This window comes from Eurosta solidaginis, chromosome 4, assembly GCF_040869045.1.
Source record: "Eurosta solidaginis isolate ZX-2024a chromosome 4, ASM4086904v1, whole genome shotgun sequence".
Lineage (NCBI taxonomy): Eukaryota > Metazoa > Arthropoda > Insecta > Diptera > Tephritidae > Eurosta > Eurosta solidaginis.
In genome coordinates this window covers 222803966-222831107 of record NC_090322.1, presented here as the reverse complement: position 1 = coordinate 222831107, position 27142 = coordinate 222803966, and the positions used below count along the sequence as shown (strand labels likewise).

The following is a 27142-nucleotide window of genomic DNA, read 5'->3' as shown; positions in this document are numbered from 1 at the left end:
ATGTTTCACATTTTTAGAAATTTCATTTTATTTAATTGTCTGATCAACGCCCTAGATTGATGAGGAGCGTGATGACTAGTACCCAGGACCTACCCAATTATTTTCTAGCTTTTAGTATTATTATTGCTTAATGTAAGTATTGTTTACAATAAAACCATGTAACTTAAACATTTTTTAAATTTTTTTTTCTCGGAACTCTTCTTGGGGCTACTTCGTGATATTTGTTGACAACTTCGAAATTATTTTCGTATCGTTTTGCAGCTCTTTCTTGTCCCCTTAAGAGACCTTTTGAAGGATAATTTATGGTCTTTTTAAACTGTTTCGGGATTATGTTGATGCAGATTGAAACGATTTTTTCTCTGAAAGAAAAATGATAATTTTAAGACTAGTTCGTATCATTTAAGGCTTATTTTATGATTATGTTAGAACTATTTCAAAATAGTTCGGAGTTATTTTGCGATTGTTTTGTTTACTATTTTATATATAATTTCCAGACCACTTCAGAAGAACTTCATGACTGTTACCACGGCAATTGAAAGACCATTTTGGGATAGTTTGATCTACAAAATTTTAAAATAGATATATCAATCACCAGACATAAAAATTATAAAAATGTTAACAAGTGGCTATTTGCTAGAATTTTTTTTAACGTCCGGAATGAAGAATAGTAAAGAAAAATGACAAAAAAGAAATAAACAAAGTTATCCAAAATTTCTCAAGTTTTTTAAGTGAAGCCATTGAAATGAATGGAAAAAGTTAATTAGTTAAAAAAAAAAAACATAGTTACATATACATTATACTTATATGTTTTCATTTTGAATCAAATGTTGCTTCGTCTTCTCCTTGATTGACCTTGCACTGAGAGATTTAGAAATATGTGCTTTTACGCGAAAATCGCAAAAAAATTTTAAATTTCAATTCGCTAGGAAATGCTGAAAATATAAAAAAATCACTGCACGAATAAAAGTATTTGGTTTGTATGTATTGTTGACTTTATTTACGCGCCAAAAGCGTGCGTTGCAACACAATTTACTTGCGCTTGATCACTTGTTTATTTGTTTATACACATTTCCCACTCAACAACCAAAAATTATTAATTTTCTGTACATTTTTTTTACATTTGTTTTTATGTGAACATGGACTTGTGCAAGTAGTTTAATGAATTTTTAATAACTTTGAAATGCTCGTTGGGCGGCCCAGACACTTGGGCGGCGTACACTTCAAGCCATGCCTACGTATATTTTGTCAGAGTGAAATACACTGAGCCAATTGTTTTAAGGCATTTTGGCAATTGCTATATCAATTTAGGTTACTGTCATTATGTGGCTGTTGTGTGAAACTTTCGGAGCTTTACCCATAACCGACTTTATTGAATTACCTATTCAGTTGTCGTGGGCGATTTTTTGTGAAAGATTTATTTCGTTTGAAATATTACTTATACGCCATGGTGGCTGTAAGACGGAGAATAGTATTTAACGAGAAAGAAATTTTAGTAAGTAACTGAATATGAAGAAAGTATTTGCGAAAATATTATTTAAGTACAAAGATGCAAAGAAAGTACTGTGATGTGATTCGATGGTGAAATTCTGGATAATTAACTACGGTTATGCTACTATCATGTATCTAAAATTTAGTCTCCTTGTTTGTGAAATCTGGATAACATCTCCAATCCAATTTTGCGGCGTAGTAGTCAACCCCCCTAAGTAACAAAATGACCTGAGTGCGAAGTACTCTTGAACTTTGTCTGGCTGTACTTCTAGAAAATTATTGTTTTTGAGTTAACTAAAGCCCGGCCAGGGATTGAAGTAAAATTACAACGGATTTAAATTTACTAGAAACTAATAATTTGTGTTATTTGACAAGAGCTTTGCCGGCTTCCTTTCGATAAATACCAACACCGACAAGTTATGGCTCTGTAATTAGCTTTTTATCGTAAGAAAAACTATCTCCGAGATTTCGCTTCTCATCTTCGGTAAACGGCCTCTTATCGGTTTATTATTGGCTGTTATCGACGTGTTACAGTCCTTGATTGATATATTAAAGTTTTACAGGTATTTGTTCCATAAAAAACCGATGCGTCATCGATAGCAACTGTATGCCAAGCCAATATTATATTGGTATTAATCCGATATAAAACCCATAGCTTTTCGATACCAAATTGATAACATTCTGAAAAAAATCACTTATTTTTGGTAAATATATGATAACTCTTCGTTAAAAATTCATAATATCTCAAAAATGAGTCGATAACTTTTCGATAGCAAGTCAAATATTTTTTGATAACATATCGAAAAATTGTTGACACTTTTTGATAGCTAGATGGTAAAATCCATACGTTGTCGATAACTTTTCGAAAATTAATTGATGAAAAATCTATAAAACGTCGATAACAAACTGGTAAAAATTAAGAAGAAAATCAACAATTTTTCATTCATAAATCGATGTTTTTTTTATAAAATTTCCACAACTTTGAGATACAATATAATTTAAATTTTGAAGACAATGTATGGACAACAAACCGGTAGCTCGTCGACTAAAATGGACAGCTCACTGTACGAATACGGTTCTGGTTTCAGTTTTGATTTCAGTTTCTGCCCTTAGTCTTTCCTTTCTTATTCCTTCCTGTTCTTGTTTCCTTTCCTCTTCCTGCCTACCGTTGCATTATATTTGCAGCCGTTCCAGCAACATCATTATTGACATTGTTGTTATACTGCTTTATTTTCTTACAATCTACATCTTTTCTTTTGTCGTTTCATCTTCTGCTTTACAAATTATATTCATATTCATATCAAATCTGACACATGCTTTGTTCCTACATTACGCTACAGTGTAGTGGCTACACTAAAGGCACCAACACATTTGACTTCTGCGTCGTTTTGGCGCACATTTTTTAGTCGCTATGTTCTTGGACCCTGGGCAACGTTATGGCAACGTTGAAGCAACATTTCCTCTAGTGTTTCAGTTCATTTCTTTGCAGTCATCAAATTTTCCTCAAACTCAAACAAAATCTAGTTTTAATTACTTGTAGACACTTTAGAAAAATATTATTGAACAAAAGTTCTGTTATTTAGAGATTTGGTTAACAATAAATCAAAAATTGTGTTTTCTTTCGCGTTCATTATGACAGGAGAAAATTCAACTTGTGTTCTTACAAGGTAACGCCAGCGTCAAAACGCCACAAAAATCGAATGTGTTTAATCCTGAAATTGCCGTTAGTTGTTTTAACGAATATTTCGCTTTGATCTTAACAGGGTTCATTGACATATCACCCATCTCCATTTTCCGAACAAAAATTCTTACTTATATGCCTGGCTGGGTTCTCATTGGAGGCTTTCCGAAAGCTTCAAAGAGACTAAGGAAAACGCCGAAAGCTTTTCATATGTGCCATTGACGCAGCAACATGAACTTAAACTTAGAGTAAGAGTATGAGCTTTGATACGTAAAGGAATCAAAATACGTCCGCAGCAACATGAAAGGCGATCTTCTGGCCGGAGTGCAGAGATTAATCTCTTTGAAAAGAAAATAATTAACACTTTTATACCAAAACAGGATCAGAAGTATAAGAAATCAAAAAAAGGCCCCAGAAATTGACTGGTAAATCGCTTTAATTAGAGCAAATAAAAAGCACGAATTTAAGTATAGCTTTCTTTTACTACTTCCTTAAAACATTTAAGCCCGCACCCTCTATAGTAATGTGTTCATCTGGCTTCTTTTCTCTCTTGCTTAAAGTTTAATAAGTTTCCGAAATGTTCTATAACATCAACATTCCTTCTTATCATGATTGCCCCAATACTAATTCATTTCATTTCGTCAAGTTAGCAGCTATTAAAAACAAATCATCTATAGAGTTAAAAAAGCTGAAACAACAACGTCCAAAAAGCAACAAAAAAGCTTTTTTCTTCTGCTATAAATTGCCACTTTACTTAAGTGGGACCAAAACGAAAGCCCGTAAGGTCAATAACATCATTTCCTTTAGCTTCAAACAAAACTAAAATAGCAACAACAAAAGCAACACTCACCCTAAACGACCTTTTTGATAAGACCTTTTTGCAGATGAGTTCCAATCATAAGCACAAGCACCATACAGCCAAACGCTGCATGATAAAGAGACTAAAGCAAAGGCGAACGCTAAAATAAGTACAAACGAGACAGACGGTGACAACAAAATTTAATACACCAAAAAGTATAAAAGTAAACAAAATCGATTTTTAGTGCTGACGTTAGCGCACGGAAGCAACGGTGATAAATAAAAAAATAAGAAATAACTTGTAGTCCGTTTTGTGTACGAGTTGGGTGTGTGGGCACATAACATCCCCTACGTCTATTAAGTATCCTTAATGGGCTGTCAGTTTATCTCCCCTTTCACAGTGTACCGTGATTTTTCGTTTTTCTTTGATATGAGGTAATTTATTGAAGCAAGTTGTTTGAGGGCAATCGATTTGGAGAGCTGTGGAAGTTTGATGTTAAGAATGGGGGTAGCTTATATGTGACTATTAAATTGGATCCTGGGCTCACGCCCCGGGAATATCAACATCAAACTTTAGAAACAAGTTTTTTCAATTAGAATAAAATTTTTCTAAGCGGGGTCACCCCTCGGCAGTGTTTGGCAAGGAAGGTATGTCTGCCATGAAAATCTCTCAGTGAAAACTCGTCGGCTTGCAGATGCCGTTCGGAGTTCGCATAAAACAACTAGGTTCCGTCACGCCAATTTGTAGGAAAAACTAAAAAGAAGCACGACGCAAATTGGAAGGGAAGATCTGCCTTAACTCTCTTCGGAGGTTATCGCACCTTTCATTTATTTATTCTTTATAGTCCCGGTTCGGGTAACAGAACCAGTTCCAGTACCAGTCCCACAAACATAGCACTTACATACAAACAAACCAAAAACTTTTTCTTTAAGAATTTTCACAAAACGTAAGGAAGTGTTACGAAAGAGTATTTTTTAAGAGATGTATGAATTTATATTGCAATAACTTGGTAACACGCATAAATATGTACATATGTATGTGAAGCTGATATGAAATGAAAATGCATACAAATGTGCATATACCTTTAAATATACTCCCGAATTTAAATAACGCTAGTGAATGATGGGTTTTTCACCATTCGATATAATTCAACATTTATACACGTGATGCATAATATGATGTGGTGAATGTTCCATTCAAAGCTAGTTTGGTGGTACCGCTCACAGCGAACAAACACACAACCGCATTTTTTTTTTGGAAAAAATTATACTTTTGTTCAAACAATATTCCCTGCATTAAAAAGTAAAGTAATTTTCGTTTTTTGGATGCATACTGATGATTAATATTTCAAAGTTTAACTGCAAGGAAGAACAATTAAATTCGATGTATACGTTTTTGAGTTATAGCTGTGTAAAAGAAAAAGTTTATGATTTTTTACTACATTTTGGCAATTTTCCACTCCTCCATAATATATACCTTCAAGTTAAATTGAGAATGTCAAACTCTCGTAGCTAGGCTTTGAAATGTTAAGAACAGTTTTAAAAGTGGAGCATTATGTGTGAAATAATAGCACTCAACGGCATTTAGCGACTTTATTTTATAAGATTTATGGATTAGTTAGGCTGTCATTTTATTGAAAAGTTGTCTTTAATAGGCAAGAGAACCTGCTCGTATCATAACTTGGTTGCCCCTGTACAAAATCTTTATTTAGCAGACCAATCATCCTTGTTGCTTTTTATGATTTTCTACAAACTGGCAAATACACTTGTCTTTGACAGGATGGATGAATTTTGACAAATCGTTATAAGTATTATGTAAATAATCTCAGCGAACTTAACAAATTATATATAGATAAATTTACATAAAAACTTTGATGTTATTCGCCAGCTCACTTGAACTTGCGACTTTCGACACGCTTCGAAAGCACACATATTATATACCTTTGTGGTAATTTATTAAACGTTATTTAGTTTTTATATCAATATATAACATAAACTGTGTTAAGCGGATAAGTATAAATATATCTGCATATGTGTGTATTTATTTTATTTAATTCAAGTTTCCTGCGGATACGCACACTTTCTTTATGCGTTAAAGGCGTTTTCAGTGCTTGTTTACAACAGCCATATCACAATAGCATACAAAAAGAATTCATGTCTTTGTGTTAGTGTGTATTATAACATCCTCAAACAAACAAGTTTGTTTTACTTTAACGCTTCAACGCATCCGCGTAGTAGCCAGTTTGTTTATTAAATATCTTTTATAGAAGTATGTGCATTGCAAATTAGGGAGGCTGGGTTGATACTCTCGTGAAAGCAAAAACAATTTCAGACCAAAAATCCCAAGAAAAATCACTCTTTCTACTAATTATGTAACTTTAAAGGTTAAGTCTTCTCTCAACAGCATACACGTCTTTTATCATACCTGTGATATTATTACCTAAGGGAACCGTTTTGTCTTAGAAGGGTGAAATGACAATTTTAATATTCCATACAAAAGTTTCGACGAAAATGTGTATTTATCCCCGTACGCGTCTACCAAAACCGAGTTATGTAAGGATGTTTCAAGATGTGACGTGTATGAGCTGCATGTAGATATGACCACAGATCATTCAAATAAAAGCGGAAACACTACAATATCTCGGTCAAATCTCGGGAAATTGATTACTTCTGTTTGCAATTTATTGGAACTCTTTCAAGAACAATGTGCGTGCTTAAGGGATGGATTGGAATCTTTAGAATACCTTTAGTAGCATTATGTAACAAAATCAGAATCTTTTGTACTGCTGTCGGTACTGCTTGAGGGCAGTTCGAATGTGGGTACAGTCGTCTAAGGTATATTAAGATTGTTTTCAAGATTCAGGCTAATTAGGTATCATTAAAAATTTTTCCGGAACCACTTGGCGCATATTCGGGACTGTATTATTTGCTAACCATTATAGAGCCATTTAATGGGGCTCATAATAGAAGTCGCGCTTTTGAGGGGAAAACACGTAATCGGAAATTTTTAGTGACAGCTAAGAGGCCATCAAAACTTGTTGCTCTCAGTCTTTCATTTCTAAGTTAGCGCTAATCTCTTCAGCAGATGTCTCCACCACGTGTTCGCCTCATATGGGTTCCGGAACATAGGGACACAGAGAGAAACTACATTTCAGTTGAACTTGCTAGACAAGGCATGACCAAGTATATTCTTCCTAACAAAGATAACTTCGGTTACACCTTTGACCCATCCAAACTAGTTCCAAGAGAGCACATTATTGAAAAATGGCACCAAATGTCAAAACCCGGCCAAAATTTTATCTTAAGAGGTTCGGTAACTCTTACACCCTAAGTAGATATAAAATCCCCACACTTTTAGGAGTACAAACTGGTACTGCCCTAACGTTAGGCATGCGGAAAAGCTGAGAGCTCACCATCGTCGATGCTGTAGAAGTTTTAAAGAAGGTAAAATAGTTGATCACCTCATTTGCAATTTCCTTGCTTCCTTGACGCCAGACCGCGCTATCTGGGAGCTCAGGAAATCTACGCCAAGTCGTGGATAATGACATGGAGCACTTAGTAGGCTTTACCAGGTACTCATTTACTCCGAACGGGCCTACTGATATAGACCAAGATGTTCCTCCATGACTATTACTCAAGCTTACCTTACCTATATTCCGGGGTAATTTTGGAAATTTATTCAGGAATATCTCGATATGATTTTGATATTCTCATTAATTAATTAAATTTTCAAAAAAGGTGTGTATCCAAACAAGATAAAATCTTATAAATAGAACTAAACCTGTAACTAATGAGCGTCCAAAGTATTATCCGATCTTGATAAAATTTTCACAGAAGGCTCACGTCGGTGCCCGATAAATCCCTGATAATATAACATTTTATTTGTCTCGTTATTGGCCGTTAGTATTTAGAATAACTAAAATATTTTGTTGCGCCCAAGGCAGGGTTTTCTTAAATAAAACACTTGGATGTGTATTTTATTTTGGTTTTATTTTTTAATATTTCGACTTCAGTCTTCAAAGCGTGCTTAAGATTCCTGAGGATGACTTCAGACTGAAGTCGAAATATTGAAAAATAAAACCAAAATAAAATACACATCCAAGTGTTTTATTTAAGAAAACCCTGCCTTGAGCTCAACCAAAAATTTTAGTTATTCTAATATAAAATTTTGAAAAAGTGCGTGGTGCCACGCCCCTTTAGGAAATATGAAAATTCGTGACATCTTTTTACTACCTTAAACAAAAAATTTTGGTGGTAGTGGTAGAGGGAGTGGATGGGAAAGTGGAAGTAGGAGTGAGAGTGGCAGTGGAGATGGGAATGAGTGGTAGTAGAATAAAATTCAAGCTCGCAATATCTTGGTTTTAACCTGAAGGGGTATCGAATATTTGATATTTATATACAATATATGAGGCAATTTATGTGAGAGGAGAAAGGGGAATGGAAGTGGGAATGGGTTTGGAGGTGGGAGGGAGGTGCGTAATTAGAAGCGAATTCAGCTTAAGGCAATAAGGGAAGGACAGGAATAAGATAGAAATGGAAGACAATGTAGTAAAGTAGTAGTTCATTGGATGTGATAAAGAGTGTTCGAGGGGAAAGGAGATCCACTTTTTAAATGTTTGCAAGCCAATTTTCGAACAGGACAACATATATCGGTTAAGGTATGTAGTAATAAATAAAAAAAAAACATAAAAAGAACGCTAAGTTTGAACCTAAAACTTTGTAGTCGAGTGACGGATTAATATATCTCCAAATTTGTCGAAGTGGCAACTCCAGGTGTATACCATAAAAGGACACATATACGTACGACAAACACAATCAAATATATATCTGTGGTTGAGAAATTGTGTATTTTTTTCCAACAGCTATCTTGCGGACCACCTGCTGATTTTACTGCCTACATATTTATTTATTTTTTTTATGTTTTTATTTGATCTTATCTCATTGTCATTGGCATTTATGCTACACACATATATGTATATGTGTATCATACAATAGCGCAACATATCTTTTATGCTCTTCATGGATCAGTAAACAAAAAACAAATTACTTTTTCACATGTCCGTGAAAATTTATTTGTCGTTGATTATTTATTGTAGTTCGATATTGTCCTTCACATGCCATTGTTAATATTTTGCATGTGTATGTGTATGTGCACGCTGGTGTGGGTGCTTATTCAGTTTACAGAATTCCGTTTCATTCATTAATTACATGCTGCTCTTGTTATTTTTTAATTGAACCAAAGCCCTTTTCGCATTGTTATATTTATACTCAACTGAGCAGAGCTCACAGAGTATATTAACTTTGTTCGCATAACGGTAATCCGTAATGGCATAAACTAACTGATATAGATATAGACTTCTATATATCAAAATGACCTGGGCGAAAAAAGAAATTCATTTAGCCATGCCCGTCCGTCCTTAAACACGATAACTAGAGTAAATTTTGAAGTATCTTGATGAAATATGGTACGTAGCTTCCTGGGTGCTCATCTCAGATAGCTATTTAAAATAAACGAAATCGGACTACAACCACGCCCCCTTTTTCGATATCGAAAATTTCGAAAAACCGAAAAAATTCATTACCAAAGATGGATAAAGCGATGAAACTTGGTAGGTGCGTTGACCTTATGACGCAAAATAGAAAATTAGTAAAATTTTGGACAATGGGCGCGTCACCGCTCACTTTTAAAAGAAGGTAATTTAAAAGTTTTGCAAGCTGTAATTTGGCAGTCGTTAAAGATATTATGATGAAATTAGGCAGGAACGTTACTGCTATTAGTATATATGTGCTAAATAAAAATTAGCAAAATCGGATGACGAACACGCCCACTTAAAAAAACAATGTTAAGTGAAATTTTAACAAAAAATGTAATATCTTTACAGTATATAAGTAAATTATGTCAACATTCAACTCCAGTAATGATATGGTGCAACAAAATACAAAAATAGGAAAAAATTTCAAAATGGGCGTGGCTCCGCCCTTTTTCATTTAATTTGTCTAGGATACTTTTAATGCCATAAGTCGAACAAAGATTTACCAATCCTTGTGAAATTTGGTAGGGGCATAGATTCTATGACGATAATTGTTTTCTGTGAAAATGGACGAAATCGGTTGAAGCCACGACCAGTTTTTATACACAGTCGGCCGTCTGTCCTTCCGCTCGGCCATAATTCTGTACCAAACATGAAAAAAGAGATGAAACATGATAATTGGATTGGTTTATTGAAGCAAAATATAACTTTAGAAAAAACTTTGTAAAATGGGTGTTACACCTACCATATTAACAAGAAGAAAATGAAAATTTCTGCACGGCGAAATTAAAAGCCCTTGGAATCTTGACAGGAACACTGTTCGTGGAATTACATATATAAATAAATTAGCGGTGCCCGACAGAAGATGTTCTGGGTCACCCTGGTACACATTTTGGTCGATATCTCGAAAACACCTTCACATATACAACTAAGAGCCACTCCCTTTTAAAACCCTCACTAATACCTTTAATTTGATACCCATATCGTACAAACACATTCTAGAGTCACCCCTGGTCTTCCCTTATGGCGATATATCGAAAAGGCGTCGACCTATAGAACTAAGGCCCACTTCCTTTTAAAATACTCATTAACAACTTCCATTTGAAACCCATGTCATACAAACTCATTTCAGGGTTACCCTAGGTTCATTTTGCTAAATGGTGACTTTCCTTATTTTGTCTCCAAAGCTAATGTTCGGTTACACCCGAACTGAGCCTTCCTTACTTGTTAAATATAAATTTTATGTATTACAGGGATGCGCTTTAAATATTATTTCGTGTTTGTAAGTATGTACATATGTATGTGTGGGATTTTGTATGTGTGCTGTAAAATAGTTGCCATATATGTACGTTCGTATTGTAAAATGTGGTCTATTGTCGGCGATAAATGCGATTACTATCTTAGCAAGATTAAAAGTAAATGCCTTTTTAAAGTTTTGACATGTAGGGTGTGTTTTTTTTACATAAGAACCAAATTTATTTTCTTGTATGTGTGTACGTTAGGACTATAAACACATAAGTGTATGACTACCATCTAAACAGCAAATCAGGCAGTTCCTATATAACTCCACTCTGCCTCTTTTTATGTTCGTTTTGTTTTTGTTCTCTTTGAAAAATATACCACACAAAATTTAATCAAATCGTCCTTTTATGTGTTTTTTTAGTTTTATTCGTTTTTCTTCCTTCATGTGCCATTTCACCACATGCTATTTATGGGCAAACTCCCTCATTTTCCTTAATTCGGGAGAAATGTTTGTATGAAATCCTTTTTTCCTGGTTTTTATAGTTATTTTTTAAGTGTTTGTGTTTGTGGCCGCTTTATAACTGTAGGTTTAAAAATATTTTTGTTGGTCTCATGTGTGCGAATATGTTTAGGGCTTTTGAGCAAATATGTGATAATATTGTTTTTCAGAATGACGTGGTTAGATGGGTTAAATGAAGCGATTTAGTAGATTTTTGATTTGGAAATGTAAGTTAACTTGTTCCCGGCCATACCATGACTGGTTCGAACCAACACAAAACAGATTTTCTGACGGCTTACAGGGCATAAATCTGGTACCCCCTGGCACTAGTACTTTCTGGTATCAGATACACGACCACGGGATCGATTTGGTAGCCTTATTTTCCTAGGAGGCAGCTAACCCGACTTATCGGGTCTGCAAAACATATTTGGAGCTAACAGTGTCACCTAGCTTTGTTAAAAGTAGGTGATTGGAAATGATATATAGAAGGTGTCAGCTACGTAGGTCAGCCATCGAGTTTTTGCACCACCAGCAGAGAGACTGGGAATTTCAAGCAATCATAAATTATAATGACTCATCAGGATAAAAAAAAGTTCACTAGGGTTGAAAAGCATAATTTCCGATATATAAATATACTTTGAATGATGCAAAGTTTGCGGGACAAGCCCATGTCTTACACTAGATACTGGAATATATGCACGTATTTTTTAAATAAAAAGTTTTCTTTGACGCATACGGGAGACCATCAAGACACATCCGAAGATTTTGAGGAATATTATACATGTTGAATGTCCTTTAGCGGATATAGATCGAGTACGTTCCTGGAACAGGCACCATTAATGTACTTGCTCGATCATCTCGGTAACGGACTAATATGACCACATTAAATTATCTAAGCCATTCCGGCCCACCCTCTTATTCCATTAAGAAATTCTGGTCGCCAGAGCATCGCCTGCTCAATATGTGTGTAATAAATTGATAATTGTTTTTAACCGGAAGCTTTGAAGCTATTTAGCAGACTGTCATGTTTCCCCGATTTTTGAAACGTTTTCTAGCTGACTGTAATTTTTTTCAACCTAGAAGAATACATTTATGCATGTATATCAGTTATTAAAGAAATTGGGTCGTGCCATGCCCACAGGCAACAAATATTTATATTACTTATATCTGTGAGTGAGTTGAGTAGATAGAACGAAGGTTGCATGAGTTGGTATGGTGATGTTATATGTGACCCGGCCTATGAAAAGGTGGTTTATGACTCAAAAAAGAGATTGAGGGAAATAGCTGTTAAAGATAAACAATGAATTTCTCAGTTTCCTAGTAGTAGTAGTTTCTTTGAGTCATAAGCCACCTTTTCATAGGCCGGGTCACATATAAGAAAGAGTTGAGTGGAAGGGGGACAGAGATGGGATAGAAAAGAAGGGGTGAGAAGAAAAGCATAGAGAGAGGACGCGGTAGGTTAACAGGAAAAATAAAGTAAAGATTGGAAGAAAAGGAGGAAAATTAAAGGAAAACAAGTAAGGAAGGCTAAGTTCGGGTGTAACCGAACATTACATACTCAGTTGAGATCTATGGTGACAACATAAGGGAAAATAACCATGTAGGAAAATGAACCGAGGGAAACTCTGGAATATGTTTGTATAACATGTGTATCAAATGAAAGGCATTAAAGAGTATTTTATGAGGGAGTGGGCCATAGTTCTATAGGTGGACGTCATTTAGGGATATCGCCATAAAGGTGGATCAGGGTTGACTCTAGAATTTGTTTATACGATATGGGTATCAAATGAAAGGTGTTAATGAGTATTTTAAAAGCGAGTAATCCTTAGTTCCATAGGTGGACGCCGTTTCGAGATATCTCCATAAAGGTGGACCAGGGGTGACCCTAGAATTTGTTTGTACAATATGGGTATCAAATTAAAGGTATTAATGAGGGGTTTAAAAGGGAGTGGTGGTAGTTGTATAGGTGGTCGCCTTCTCGAGATATCGCCATAAAGGTGGACCAAGGGTGACTCTAGAATACGTTTGTACAATATGGGTATCAAACGAAAGGTGTTAATGAGTATTTTAAAAGGGAGTGGGCCTTAGTTCTATAGGTGGACGCCTTTTCGAAATATCGCCATAATGGTGGACCAGGGGTGACTCTAGAGTGTGTTTGTACGATATGGATATCAAATGAAAGGTGTTAATGAGTATTTTTAAAAAAGAGTGGGCCTTCGTTCTATAGGTGGTCGCCTTTTCGAGATATCGCCATAAAGGTGGACCAGGGGTGACTATAGAATATGTTTGTACGATATGGGTATCAAATGAAAGGTGTTAATGAGTATTTTAAAAGAGCGTGGGGCTTAGTTCTTTAGGTGGACGCCTTTTCGAGATATCGCCATAATGGTGGACCAGGGGTGACTCTAGAATTCGTTTGTACAATACGGGTATCAAACGAAAAGTGTTAATGAGTATTTTAAAAGGGAGTGGGTCTTAGTTCTATAGGTGGTCGCCTTTTCGAGATATCGCCATAAAGGTGGACAATGTGTGACTCTAGAATGTTTGTACGATATTGGTATCAAATTAAAGGTATTAATGAGAGTTTTAAAAGGGAGTGGTGGTAGTTGTATATGTGAAGGCGTTTTCCAGATATAGACCAAAATGTGGACCAAATGTGGTAATACCTGCAAAGATTTCAAGGGTTTTTTATTTCGCCCTGCAGAACTTTTTCATTTTCTTCTACTTAATATGGTAGGTGTCACAACCATTTTACAAAGCTTTTTCCAAAGTTATATTTGGCGTCAATAAACCAATCCAATTACCATGTTTCATCCCTTTTTTCGTATTTGGTATAGAATTATGGCATTTTTTTCATTTTTCGTAATTTTCGATATCGAAAAAGTGGGCGTGGTCATAGTCGGATTTCGTTCATTTTTTATACCAAGATAAAGTGCGTTCAGATAAGTACGTGAACTAAGTTCAGTAAAGATATGTCGATGTTTGCTGTAGTTATCGTGCTAACGGCCATACGGAAGAACAGACGGACGACCGTGTATAAAAACTGGGCGTAGCTTCAACCGATTTCGCCCATTTTCACAGCAAACAGTTGGCGTCATAAAATCTATGCCCCTACCAAATTTCAAAAGGTTTGGTAAATTTTTGTTCGACTTATGGCTTTAAAAGTATCCTAGACAAATTAAATGAAAAAGGGCGTAGCCACGCCCATTTTGAAATTTTCTTTTATTCTTGTATTTTATTGCACCATATCATTACTGCAGTTGAATGTTGACAAAATTTACTTATATACTGTAAATATATTAAATTTTTTGTTAAAATTTTACTTTAAAAAAATTTTTTTTTAAAAGTGGGCGTGGTCCTTCTCCGATTTTGCTAATTTTTAATAAGCGTACATACAGTAATAGGAGTAACGTTCCTGCCAAATTTCATCGTGATATCTTCAACGACTGCCAAATTTCAGCTTGCAAAACTTCTAAATTACCTTCTTTTAAAAGTGGGCGGTGCCACGCCCATTGTCCAAAATTTTACTAATTTTCAATTCTGTGTCATAAGTTCAACTCACCTACCAAATTTCATCGCTTCATCTGTTTTTGGTAATGAATTATTGCACTTTTTCGGTTTTTCGAAATTTTCGATATCGAAAAAGTGGGCGTGGTTATAGTCCGATATCGTTAATTTTAAATAGCGATCTGAGATGAGTGCTCAGGAACCTACATACCAAATTTAATTAAAAACATCAAAATTTACTTTAGTTATCGTGTTAACGGCGGACGGACGGACGGACATGGCTCAATCAAATTTTTTTTTCGATACTGATGATTTTGATATATGGAAGTCTATATCTATCTCGATTCCTTTATACCTCTGCTCAACTGAGTATAAAAAGAGAGGAGAAGGACAAAGAGAGTGAGGGATAATATAAAAACAGAACGAAAAGTGATGCGTGAGAATTATTTAGATCGTTAAATGAATGGGCGGTTATGAAAACCTTCTAGGAACCGATCGTAATTGTACGAAAACGCAAGGAAAACCTATTTTGTTACATAACAAGCTTTGGTCTGCTCCATAATACATGAGCACATTTAAGCAAATTTAATGTCAAAAGCAAAAGAAAAATATTGTTTGACAATTTGATTAAAGTACATACACTCACATTTTCTCTAAGCGCTTCTGTTTTTCATACAACTTTTACAATTTGACTTACACACTGCCTCCAACGTGTTCGTATAAATAATTATGTTTTAGAATTTAACACATACCATACATACATATTTAGATAATTATGTATAGCGTCCTTTTTTTAGCCAATATATAACTATGCAACATTGTATATACCATGCATTCACTCCTTAGTGTGTAATTAACATTAAAAGCTTATGATATGATTCTATGTAAATGAGTATGTATGTATATATGTATAAACGTAAATATGATGCAGAAAAGGACTCTTTAGAAAAGTAGACCTTATCACATTAACTTTAACTCATTCACTAAACATAGCTGGCAGCAGTGTTGTTGTTACACTTACACGACCGAGCACAATGTAAACAACTAGCATTTGAGTAAACATTATGCAGCATTGAGCGCCTAAAAGCATGCATTTATTTAGCAAAGCCCTTGAAGTTACGCGGCTTGTAATTCAAAGTTTGTCGAGTTTAGCCTACGCATTCCGCTGCTTTGGCCGTGCGGTCTGTGTGGTTTATACTTACGTCTGTAGTCATTCAAACATGTTCATATTTATTTAGGTAAAGCTCTCCTAAAGTCTATCCATTCATATTATGAATGTTTTCAACCTATTCAACAAAAGTTACAAGCATACTTTTAGGTATATACAGCTTCATATGTACAAGTATGTTTTATAAAGCTTTACAAAGTGAACAATTGTTTATGTTGTAGATTCTAAAGTATTCATTCATTACTCTTTCTATTTTAAATGCGGATGAGCTTGTTGGTACTTGGCTTCAAGCAAATATGTTTTTTTGCTTTTGTTAATACGCCTATGCATATGCAATAAATTGTTGCAAATTAATTTATTCAAGTTCTAAATGAATTACGTTTACATACAGTGAATTGCTTTAACTGTATATAGGTAGGTATATATATGCTAATATATTCTTTTTGTTTTCACACATAAAAGAGCAACATGCTGATATAATAAATATACAAATTGACGAAGTTGATAACGGTTAGCAGGTAAATGGAGAGAACTATTCAACTAGAAATTGCCAATGGTACAACAGCTGTTGTTTGCTTGGGTGGGATGCTGAAAAAAAGCTCAACTGTCTTGTCATAGAGATTACCCTTGTTCTAGATTTAAGGGGAAAAAAAAGGTTGAGCACTTTTGTTATTTGTCAGAAACCGGGACCCTCCCAGTGAGGTATGTAATAAAAGACGATAAAAAATCAGTGAGAGTGTTTTAAAAATTGTGATTCCGGTAGGAGTCTGAAATTTGTGAGAAATACGAGCCGTCGAAATTATGTAAAAGCATAATCATAAAATATTTCTATTCGACTTCTATATGATAGAAATTATTAGACCTATAGCAATAGTGTACATTAAAAAGCAGCTAAGGAACAAAACTTCATATTTTATCTTAAATTTTGTTCTATCCCAAATTTGAATTGAATTTTATAATAAAGATGTTATTGCATTATTCTTTTTATTGCAGGTATTTTCTTCCAAGTTTCGACTGCATCTACGGGGGATCTTTTTGGTATATCCTCTATATGAGTTATCTAATGTATATACTTTCCTATATATACATAAGAATGGAAAGATAATAGGGTTGTATTTTTAGAGTTTCTTCCGGAATATGCCTCAAAAGTCCGACCAAAACGTAACAATAAAACGTCATGTCACACACCTAAGGGCTCATAAAAAAGTTCTGCAAACTAAGAAATGCTGTTGCAGTTACAGTTTTTTTGCAGTTTTTATGAGCATCGAATTACATACATATTTATACGAATGGCAGGTAAACAAATTTTATCAAATTATTCTTTGATGTTCGTTTGACCGTAGTTTTCTGAAGAGGCCCTACATAAAGTTTTATACAACGGTTTTAAGCCCTTTTAGCGGTAATGTTCGCCACATTTCTTTACTTTTGTAACGGTTTTTGGCAGTTTCCCTATTTTTTTAAAGTTTTGCTTTAATCAGGGCCCAATACCGTTAAATTTGCCGCAACTCACTCATTTTGGCGGGATTCAAGTTTTTCCTAACATAATGTACATTATTATCTTCAAATTCTGGGTGATACGAGCGCAATCTGCAGGAGCCAAGTCAGGCCAAAATATAGTTGGACCATTAGCAGGACGTACGTTTTTGAATACATTCTTTCTTGTAAATTTTTGAAGTTGAAGTTGAAGTTTCCCATTATAAAAAGGGCATATATTTATGCCCCTATTTACACATTGTCCGCCGAACCAAAACCTTTCTGCCCAACTTTTCTGCACCAGCAATCTTCTCTCCAACTGCAAGCAGTAAAATTTGGGTACTTGGCAACGGTTTCAGATCCATTTCCAAAAACATTTCGCCGCCCGTGATAGCACAAATATTTTTGTTTGCCAATTTGGTCTCTTAGAGCTTAGGTACAAAGGAAATGTTTTTCGACGTCAGTTTTTGACCGTAAATGAGACCTATGACGTACGTAAATTGCACAGGAAAAGATTCATATAAAACGCATTATATAAACTGCTTATGAGCGTCATGTCGAACGACCATCGCAAGAATATTTCCAATTCAAGTCGAACTCATAAATGAGCTTATAGTGAGTGCCGAAGTCCGATTAAGGTATATTTTCTGACTCTTTTTTGAACCCGAATGTTTGTTGGGCATTTAAAAATATTTTTCTTGAATAAAAAAGTTTTCTATTTACATTGTGGGATTTCCTTTTGATACGAAAGTAAAATTTATTCGACATAGCAAAATTTCTTCAATTCTAAATCTCTACAAAACAATTTAGAACAAGTAAGGAAGTCTAAGTTCGGTTGAAACCGAACATTACATACCCAGCTGGTGTAGTCGTAACTATATTAAGGCGAGGTGGTAATGCCATTTATTGTGACGCTACTGAAATCGGCATTACAATTGCATTTGAACTTTCCATACGAATATTACACTTTATTTACAAAAATTTCTATGGAAATTTTTTTAAGTGATACTCTTCGTATGGCACGTGGATATGTAGGTATATGCGCCATATTCTTTCTACAAACTATATGTATCAAATTATGTCTTAAAATTCACCAAAACCCGCATTTAAGTATAAAGCATTTTGATATGATTTCATTAATTTTCCGATCTCTCTAAGAGTTTTGTATACTTACAGAACTCCTAAAACATTGCTTTACGTAAGCATGAAAACGTATTTTATTCATATAAATTAGGGCCACACTAATGTATCTGAACGTGTGGAATGCTCATCTACTTCAACTTGAGAGGGATTTAATATTCATTAAAATTTATTTTAATTAAGTTTACTTATACACCAACACTCACCTGTAGAGTAATTATCTGCTTTATAACCTGGCCAAGATGTTGCTGAAAACAGAAAATGAAAGAAGAAGAAGAAAAGTGTTGCTTTAATAGAATTTTAAATATGTTAATTTTTGATTAGATAGGAGTTGTGTAAATTATTCAACTCATACTTGTGTATATTTAATCCGATGTTTGGACTTTATTTAAAAAATTAAACCAACCAATTAGAGCTATTAAAAATATGATGTTTAAGGGGGGAAATGCTAGATAATGCATTGTATTATTTACTATAATAAGGCAACTGCTCAGGCGGTTCAATGAGGGATCCGTCAAATTTACGACTCACGCAGATGACGTTGAAAATTTCTCAAGTGGGAAGTGCTTCCCAACAACTTTCTCTTTGATGGATCGGGTGCTTTGGAATATCAACTTCCCTATCCAATGAGTCATATGTGACTCACAAGAACTTATTGAAATAAGTTCATGAGTGACATGTGACTCATTTCTTTATACAACTTAAAGACGCTTTCTTGGTATGAATGTGTCGTTATATATTTTTTAATTCTATGTGAGTGGATATCAAAAAACGTAAACTTTAGGAAAATGAAAGAAAATTTCGAATTCTTTTTTCTGAAAGCCTATTCTCATTTTCTTCAATTTTTGTATATACTTCTAACTTCAATTAAACAAAAAAGTACACCAATACACGCTTTTGACATTTATATATCAATTTACCGTTATTGTGATTCGAAAACTTAAATTATTTCTTATGGTCCTATATGTTCACATGTGACCCATTGAACGTGGTACACAGAATTGTTTTTGCTACGTTCAGGAGTCACATTTGACTCACAAAATAAAATAGCCAAAATAAGGTAAATATATGTCAAATTATTTATAAAAATAATATTTTATAGTATATATTCATATTATTCAATTAAGCAATATGAAAAAATAATGGGCGTGGGGCATTCTGAAAGCGCTTTTTATGGGGACAGGGAAGTTGATATACATAAATACCTGGGTATACAAGTCTGAAAAATTTTATGTCGGGTTGAGCGCCCACGCAGAGAAAATGGATATGGTCTTGTTTAATAAGAGACATAGTAGTATAGCGTCATTAATTGCGGAACGAATAGATTACCTGCGCGTCTGCGATATACTGTTCTGATCGGGAAACAAACAGATCCCGCAAACTGGCAATCACTGTAGCGTTTTTTAGATTGGGAAAGATTAAGAGATGACAAGAGTTACATTAAAACCTAGAAGGTTCAAAGTAGTCGTACAAAATCGTTTCCGAGATGGAAGAGCTTGTACCTTAATGGTTGTTACCGGAATGTGCTAGATCTATATCCAACATAGGATCAGCAATATCGGCAACACTCCCCAAATCCATCTCGGAAGTGTCTTTATTACAAAAACAACAACATCTTGCAATTCGTATGACGTAGAAAATGCATAGGCGTTGTATACGGCAATTTTCTTTATTAGTTAATTGTGGAGTCGTTCAAAAAGGAATCTTCTTTGAAAATAACGTTTTGAGATTTCCCTGTTTTAAACATTTGAGGTGATATAGCATTTTTGTAGCTGCGGGTTTTCTAGCATTTTTCACAATATAAAGTACAATTCATATGTAGCCTTTCCAATATGTATGTTGACAAAATCCATTTTTCACCATTTTTGCCAAAAATGGCGTAATAATTTGGGAATAGATGTTACCTTTTTGCGTATAGCACAGAAGCTAAAGTCGTATGTCACTGAAAGTTTTGTATATCTCACTTCCTATTTAAAAAAGGTGAAATATTAAATTCCAGCAAAATGGAAAGTCGTTTACACAGCTTATATGGACGTGTTGTGCTCGAATTACTTCAGCTTTGCACTTCTTCTAAGAGGACTTATAGAATTTATTCGCTTTTCCAGAAGTCCTGATCTTGACTTTGCCAAGGCCTCTGTTTAAGTCACACTTTGAGTCTTATTACTTATCTTAGTATATCTTATTTAACATTTTTAAACTGGTAGTAAGTTAACATATAATCTAGTTGTTGTTGTTGTTGTAGCGATAAGGACACTCCCCGAAGGATTCGCCACGGGTAGGTGATGTTGTCAACTGGGTTGGAGAAGCTATATATTGCGCTGGCAACCCCTTACAAGGGTTGCGCTACACAACCCTTTGAATCAATTTGATATTTTAGCCGCCTCTCACGATAAGCATACCTTCTACGGGTATATTTTAAGCCCCCTAACCCGCTGGGGTGGTGTAATCTAGTCAGTAAGCTTTGTTACCATTATCTTAATAAAGTTATGAAATGAAATGAATTTTTTTTTAGTTTAAGAACAAAGCTTTACATTTCGCGATGTTACGCAGTGAGTTTCAGAGTTTAAAAAAATATTTCGTGTGGATATAAAACTAAAATCTTCTTTCTATTGGGTTGCTCTACGCAAAAAGAGAAGATTTAGGCTTATTTATATTAATAAATAAAAAATAAAAATAAAATAAATGTAAGGCGCGATAACCTCCGAAGAGATTTTAGGCCGAGCTTCTCTTCCAATTTGCGTCGTGCTCCTTTTTAATTTTTCCTACAAATTGGCCGGACGGGACCTACTTGTTTTATGCCGACTCCGAACGACATCTGCGAGGCAGATGAGTTTTCACTGGGAGATTTTCATGGCAGAAATACACTCGGAGTGCTTGCTAAACACTGTGTAGGCTGAGAACGCTACCATTACACCACGGTGGCCGCCATAATAATAAGAGATGTATTTTATTAGTTGGCGGCCGTCGTGGTGTGATGATAGTGTGCTCCGCCTACCACACCGAAGATCCTGGGTCCATGTCCCGGGCAAAGCAACATCAAAATTTTTGAAACAAGTTTTTTCAATTAGAAACAAATTTTTCTATGATGGGTTCTCCCCTCGGCAGTATTTGGCAAGCATTCCGAGTATATTTCTGTTATGTGTAGGCTGAGAACGCTACCATTACACCACGGTGGCCGCCATAATAATAAGAGATGTATTTTATTAGTTGGCGGCCGTCGTGGTGTGATGATAGTGTGCTCCGCCTACCACACCGAAGATCCTGGGTCCATGTCCCGGGCAAAGCAACATCAAAATTTTTTAAACAAGTTTTTTCAATTAGAAACAAATTTTTCTATGATGGGTTCTCCCCTCGGCAGTATTTGGCAAGCATTCCGAGTATATTTCTGTTATGAAAAGCTTCTCAGTGACAACTCATCCGCCTCGCAGATGATCTTCGGAGTCGGCATAAAATAAGTAGGTCCCGTTCCGCCAATTTCTAGGCAAAACTAAAAGGAGCACGACCCAAATTGAAAGAGAAGCTGTGAGAATTAAAATATTCACTTCGGCACCAACAGACGTTTGTAAGTGTATAGTAAAGAATATACTACACAAGTTTGTAATACATTAATGCTAAACCATGTGTATAAAATAGTGAAATCACTTTATGTGAAATGCATGAAATTAGAAAATATCTAACAAAGCAAAATTTTTATTGTTGCGTGGTAAGCTGAATCTAACATCATATTGTCCAACAGAGTGTATGACGCTCATTCTTTAACACAAATTTCACCACTTAGTTTACATGTAGGTATGTATCTACTTTTGAATGTATGAACTTAACTTTCTAGCACCATAAAAATATTTTCACATTTCATAAATTTCAGTACGATATTTGCAGGCCATAGTAATTTTTCCTCTTCCATAGCTACTGAACTCATTCCCGTCGCACTTTGCCTTTACCACATTTCACTGCACTACGTTTAGTCGTCACTTTTGTTCGCGTGCATTCTACTCCACTTTACATATATTCCACTGGGGCTAACCCATTCACTGTCCCACATATTACGTTGCTGGCATGCTACGTCACTGTCTAGGCGCTACCAACAACAGAATTCAACAAATACAAATGCAATAAAAATTTGCACAACAACTAAAAAACAATGGTCAATTGGTGGCGCTTCGCCACTTGTGTTGATGTCCTCATTATATTCAGCTAGCACTTGCGCTATGCAGTCTGCCAGAAACGAAAAAAAATATATACTCTTATATAAAAAAAAAAAAAAAAATATGGAAAAAAAATTAAAAAAGAAAAACAAATTTAAATGGAAACAAGTAAGGAAGGTTAAGTTCGGGTGTAATCGAACATTACATACTCAGTTGAGAGCTATGGTGGCAACATAAGGGAAAATAACCATGTAGGAAAATGACTAATGTGGATGTATGACATGTATATCAAATGGAAGTTATTAAAGAGTATTTTAAGAGGGAGTGGGCTATACTTCTACAGGTGGACGCCATTTAGGGATATCGCCATAAAGGTGGGCCAGGGGTGACTCTATAATGCGTTTGTACGATATGGGTTTCAAATTAAAGGTATTAATGAGGGTTTTAAAAGGGAGTGGTGGTAGTTGTATAGGTGGTCGCCTGTTCGAGATATTGGCATAAAGGTGGACAGGGGTGACTCTAGAATGCGCTTGTACAATATGGGTATCAAATGAAAGGTGTTAATGAGTATTTTAAAAGGGAGTGGGCCTTAGTTCTACAGGTGGACGCCTTTTCGATATATCGCCATAAAGGTGGACTCCAGAATGTGTTTGTATACCTTATCGGTATCAAATTAAAGGTACTAATGAGGGCTTTAAAAGGGAGTGGTGGTAGTTGTATAGGTGGACGCCTTTTCGAGATATCGCCATAAAGGTGGACCAGGGGTGACTCTAGAATATGTTTGTATATGATATGGGTATCAAATTAAAGGTATTAATGAGGGTTTTAAAAGGGAGTGGTGGTAGTTGTATAGGTGGACGCCTTTTCGAGATATCGCCATAAAGGTGGACCAGGGGTGACTCTAGAATGCATTTGTACGATATGGGTATCAAATCAAAGGTATTAATGAGGCTCTTAAAAGGGAGTGGTGGTAGTTGTATATGTGAAGGCGTTTTCCAGATATCGACCAAAATGTGGACCAGGGTGACTCAGAACATCATCTGTTGGATACCGCTACTTTATTTATATATATAATAGCACGGACGGTATTCCTGCTAAGATTTCAAAGGTTTTTTATTTCGCCCTGCAGCACATTTTCATTTCATTCTACTTAATATGGTAGGTGTCACACCCATTTTACAAAGTTTTTTTCTAAAGTTATATTTTGCGTTAATAAACTAATCCAAATACCATGTTTCATCCCTTTTTTCGTATTTGGTATAGTATTATGGCATTTTTTTCGTTTTTCGTAATTTGCGATATCGAAAAAGTGGGCGTGGTCATAGTCCGATTTCGGTCATTTTTTTTACCAATACAAAGTGAGTTCAGATAACTACGTGAACTGAGTTTAGTAAAGATATATCGATTTTTGGTCAAGTTATCGTGTTAAAGGCCGAGCGGAAGGACAGACCGTTGGCTGTGTATAAAAACTGGGCGTGGCTTCAACCGATTTCGCCCTTTTTCACAGAAATAAGTTAAGATTGGTAAATTTTTGTTCGGCTTATGGCATTAAAAGTATCCTAGACAAATTAAATGAAAAAGGGCGGAGCCACTCCCATTTTGAAATTTTCTTTTATTTTTGCATTTTGTTTCACCATGGAGTTGAATGTTGACATAATTTACTTATATACTGTAAAGATATTAAATTTTTTGTTAAAATTTGACTTAAAAAATTTTTTTTCAAAAGTTGGCGTGGTCGTTCTCCGATTTTGCTAATTTTTATTAGGCATACATATAGTAATAGGAGTAACGTTCCTGCCAAATTTCATCATGATATATTCAACTACTGCCAAATTATAGCTTTCAAAAGTTTTAAATTACCTTCTTTTAAAAGTGGGCGGTGCCACGCCCATTGTCCAAAATTTTAATAATTTTCTATTCTGCGTCACAAGTTCAACTCATCTACCAAGTTTCATCGCTTTATTCGTCTTTGGTAATTAATTATCGCACTTTTTCTGTTTTTCGAAATTTTCGATATCGAAAAAGTGGGCGTGGTTATAGTCCGATATTGTTCATTTTAAATAGCGATCTGTGGTGAGTGCTCAGGAACTTACATACCAAATTTCATCAAGATACCTCAAAATTTACCAAGTTATCGTGTTAACGGTCGGACGGACGGACGGACGGACATGGCTCAATCAAATTTGTTTTCGATCCTGATGATTTTGATATATGGAAGTCTATATCTATCTCGATTCCTTTATACCTGTACAACCAACCGTTATCCAATCAAAGTTAACATACTCTGTGAGCTCTGCTCAACTGAGTATAAAAATAAAAATGGCAAAAATATAAACCATTTTCTGTCGCCACTTTTTCCATATTTTTGTCTACGTTTTTTGCTATTCGCTTGATCCTTGTTTTAATGGTTCGTTTTTGTTTCTAAAATGGAAAAAGTGTAAAGCAAAAATTACAAAAAAAAAAAAAACAGAAAATGACCATGGCGGCGAAAACGAATTTATTGTTTTTATCGTCACACAATTTACCCTCACCACTTTTATTCGTCCTTCCTTCAACGTTTTGCACATAGAAGTGATGTCACCTTTGCCAAGGGCGCACAAGTGGTCAGTAACACGATGAACTATAAAATGTCAAAGAGCGGTCAGACGAAAAGCGAAGAGATGATATTACCTCAGAGCATCAGTTGCTAAAGGGAAACAACTGTGAACGAAAGCCATTTGTGGTTTGTTATTAAATTGCGCTGAAACTCTATTGCTTGAAGTTCCTTTAACTTCTTGGGTGCGTAAAAATAAATGAGCGGGTTGCGCTTACAGCTATTTACTATCACAGGGTATCACTGCTACAGTTAAGCTAGAAATATAGATAAGGTTGAGGTGGACTTTGAGACTTTTTGGTTTTGGCAAAACACTCGCAGAGGCACCTGATCTTCTGAAAGTTTTAAAACATGGTTTTATAGTATGAACAGTAATCCTCCTTTAGGTGTCAGAGCTTTGAGTCGATTCTGTTTGTTATAAAAGTTATACTAACTGACGCAAAATCTTTTTTTTGCGTTTCGAAAACCCTAGGACAAAAAACGATAACAATGCGAAAACAAATCAACCAAGTTTCAATAACAAATCCAATTTTTTTTCTTTAGAAAATCGATATATATTCTCGACAACAAATCTATAAAATATCTATATCAAATTTGTTAAGTTTTCGATAGCAAACCGACAATTAATCGATACAATTTGTTATCGATAAAAAATTTATAACAACTCGATTAAAAATCGATAAATTTTCTATGCGATGGATCTGCGACGATAACGTCAAAGTACTTGATTTTGGTGCCGTAGCATCATAAATTCCAGAAAATGTGGTGGATGATCACTTAGTATGAAATCGATCATTTCTTCGTTTCTTCAGGTATGAGAGGCAAAGGAGGTCGTTACACCACCCATGAAACTCGGAAAAAATGTTGCAACTTTCAACAAAGACTAAGAGAGGCTAACAAAAGAACATATGAGGATTTGTTGAGGTAATCAAAATAAATAAAGGCAAGATGTGATAGCCTCCAGTGATATTTAAGTCCGATTGGCGGTATGAAACATACATATATGTTTTACGACGACTCCGAACGTCATTTGCTAAGCAGATAAGTTTTCACTGAGAAACTTTTCATGACAGAAATACACTCGAGGTGTTTGCTAAATAACTGCTGAGAGGAGACCCCACTTAGAAAAATTGTTTTGTAATTAAAAAAAAACTTGTTTCTAAATTTTATTATGTTGCTTTGCCTGGGGCGTGAACCCTTTATCTTCGTTGTGCTAGTCGACCGCTGTACTCTATATATAAGAAGCCACAAAAAAAAAAACGTCCAATGACTGCCGGGTACATAGCGTTATAAAAGTTTTTGACGAACATAATGGCGGGGAAGGCAAGAAAAGAGTCCTTGTTTCCACAGACGAAAATTTTTAGTTTCACGATGCAACATTTTCCAACTGAGCAATCTTGGATTCGGTGAAGAAACCGGGCAGTGGTAGCGTATATTTTATTCATACTATCCCCGCGGATATTGTGGGGTTCCACAGGTAGTTTTGAAAGGAAAGCCGCGCTTACAAGGCCATGCTTGCAGGAGCGTTATCTAGATGAAAGATATACGCCCACTTAGAAGAAGAAACCGCAAAACCAAGACGAGTGAATATGAAGGGCTTGAAATGCTGACGTGTGGGACTCTGTGGACGGGATTTTTCGGGTATTTAACGGCACAGGTCTTTGCTGACTCATCGTGGATATACTTGGGGTATAATTGATCCCCTCTAGTCTATTACGTCTACAGTTGACATCGGTCAGTCTGATAAGACAAAACTGATACTTCAAAATAAAAAAAAATTAAATGGAATGAAACATTTTATTTCAGGAATATGGGCAGCCCCATAGGGAGACTTAAGTATTTATGTTCCATTACTCTAGTATATATTTTTTCTCTAC

General features: G+C 35.2%; 1 protein-coding gene across 5 annotated transcripts in view; it reads right to left on the bottom strand.

Annotated features, from left to right (window-relative positions):
* Mnr (Membrane-bound Notch regulator) overlaps positions 1–27142 on the bottom strand; it is a 179762-nt gene that overhangs the window by 96202 nt on the left and 56418 nt on the right. For 4 of the 5 annotated variants that reach the window (XM_067784834.1, XM_067784835.1, XM_067784838.1 and 1 more), the window contains one exon: positions 18734–18775. The gene's annotated coding sequence lies outside the window, so the exon portion shown is untranslated. The remainder of the gene's footprint in view (positions 1–18733; positions 18776–27142) is intronic. The other variant, XM_067784837.1, reaches the window with a different exon arrangement.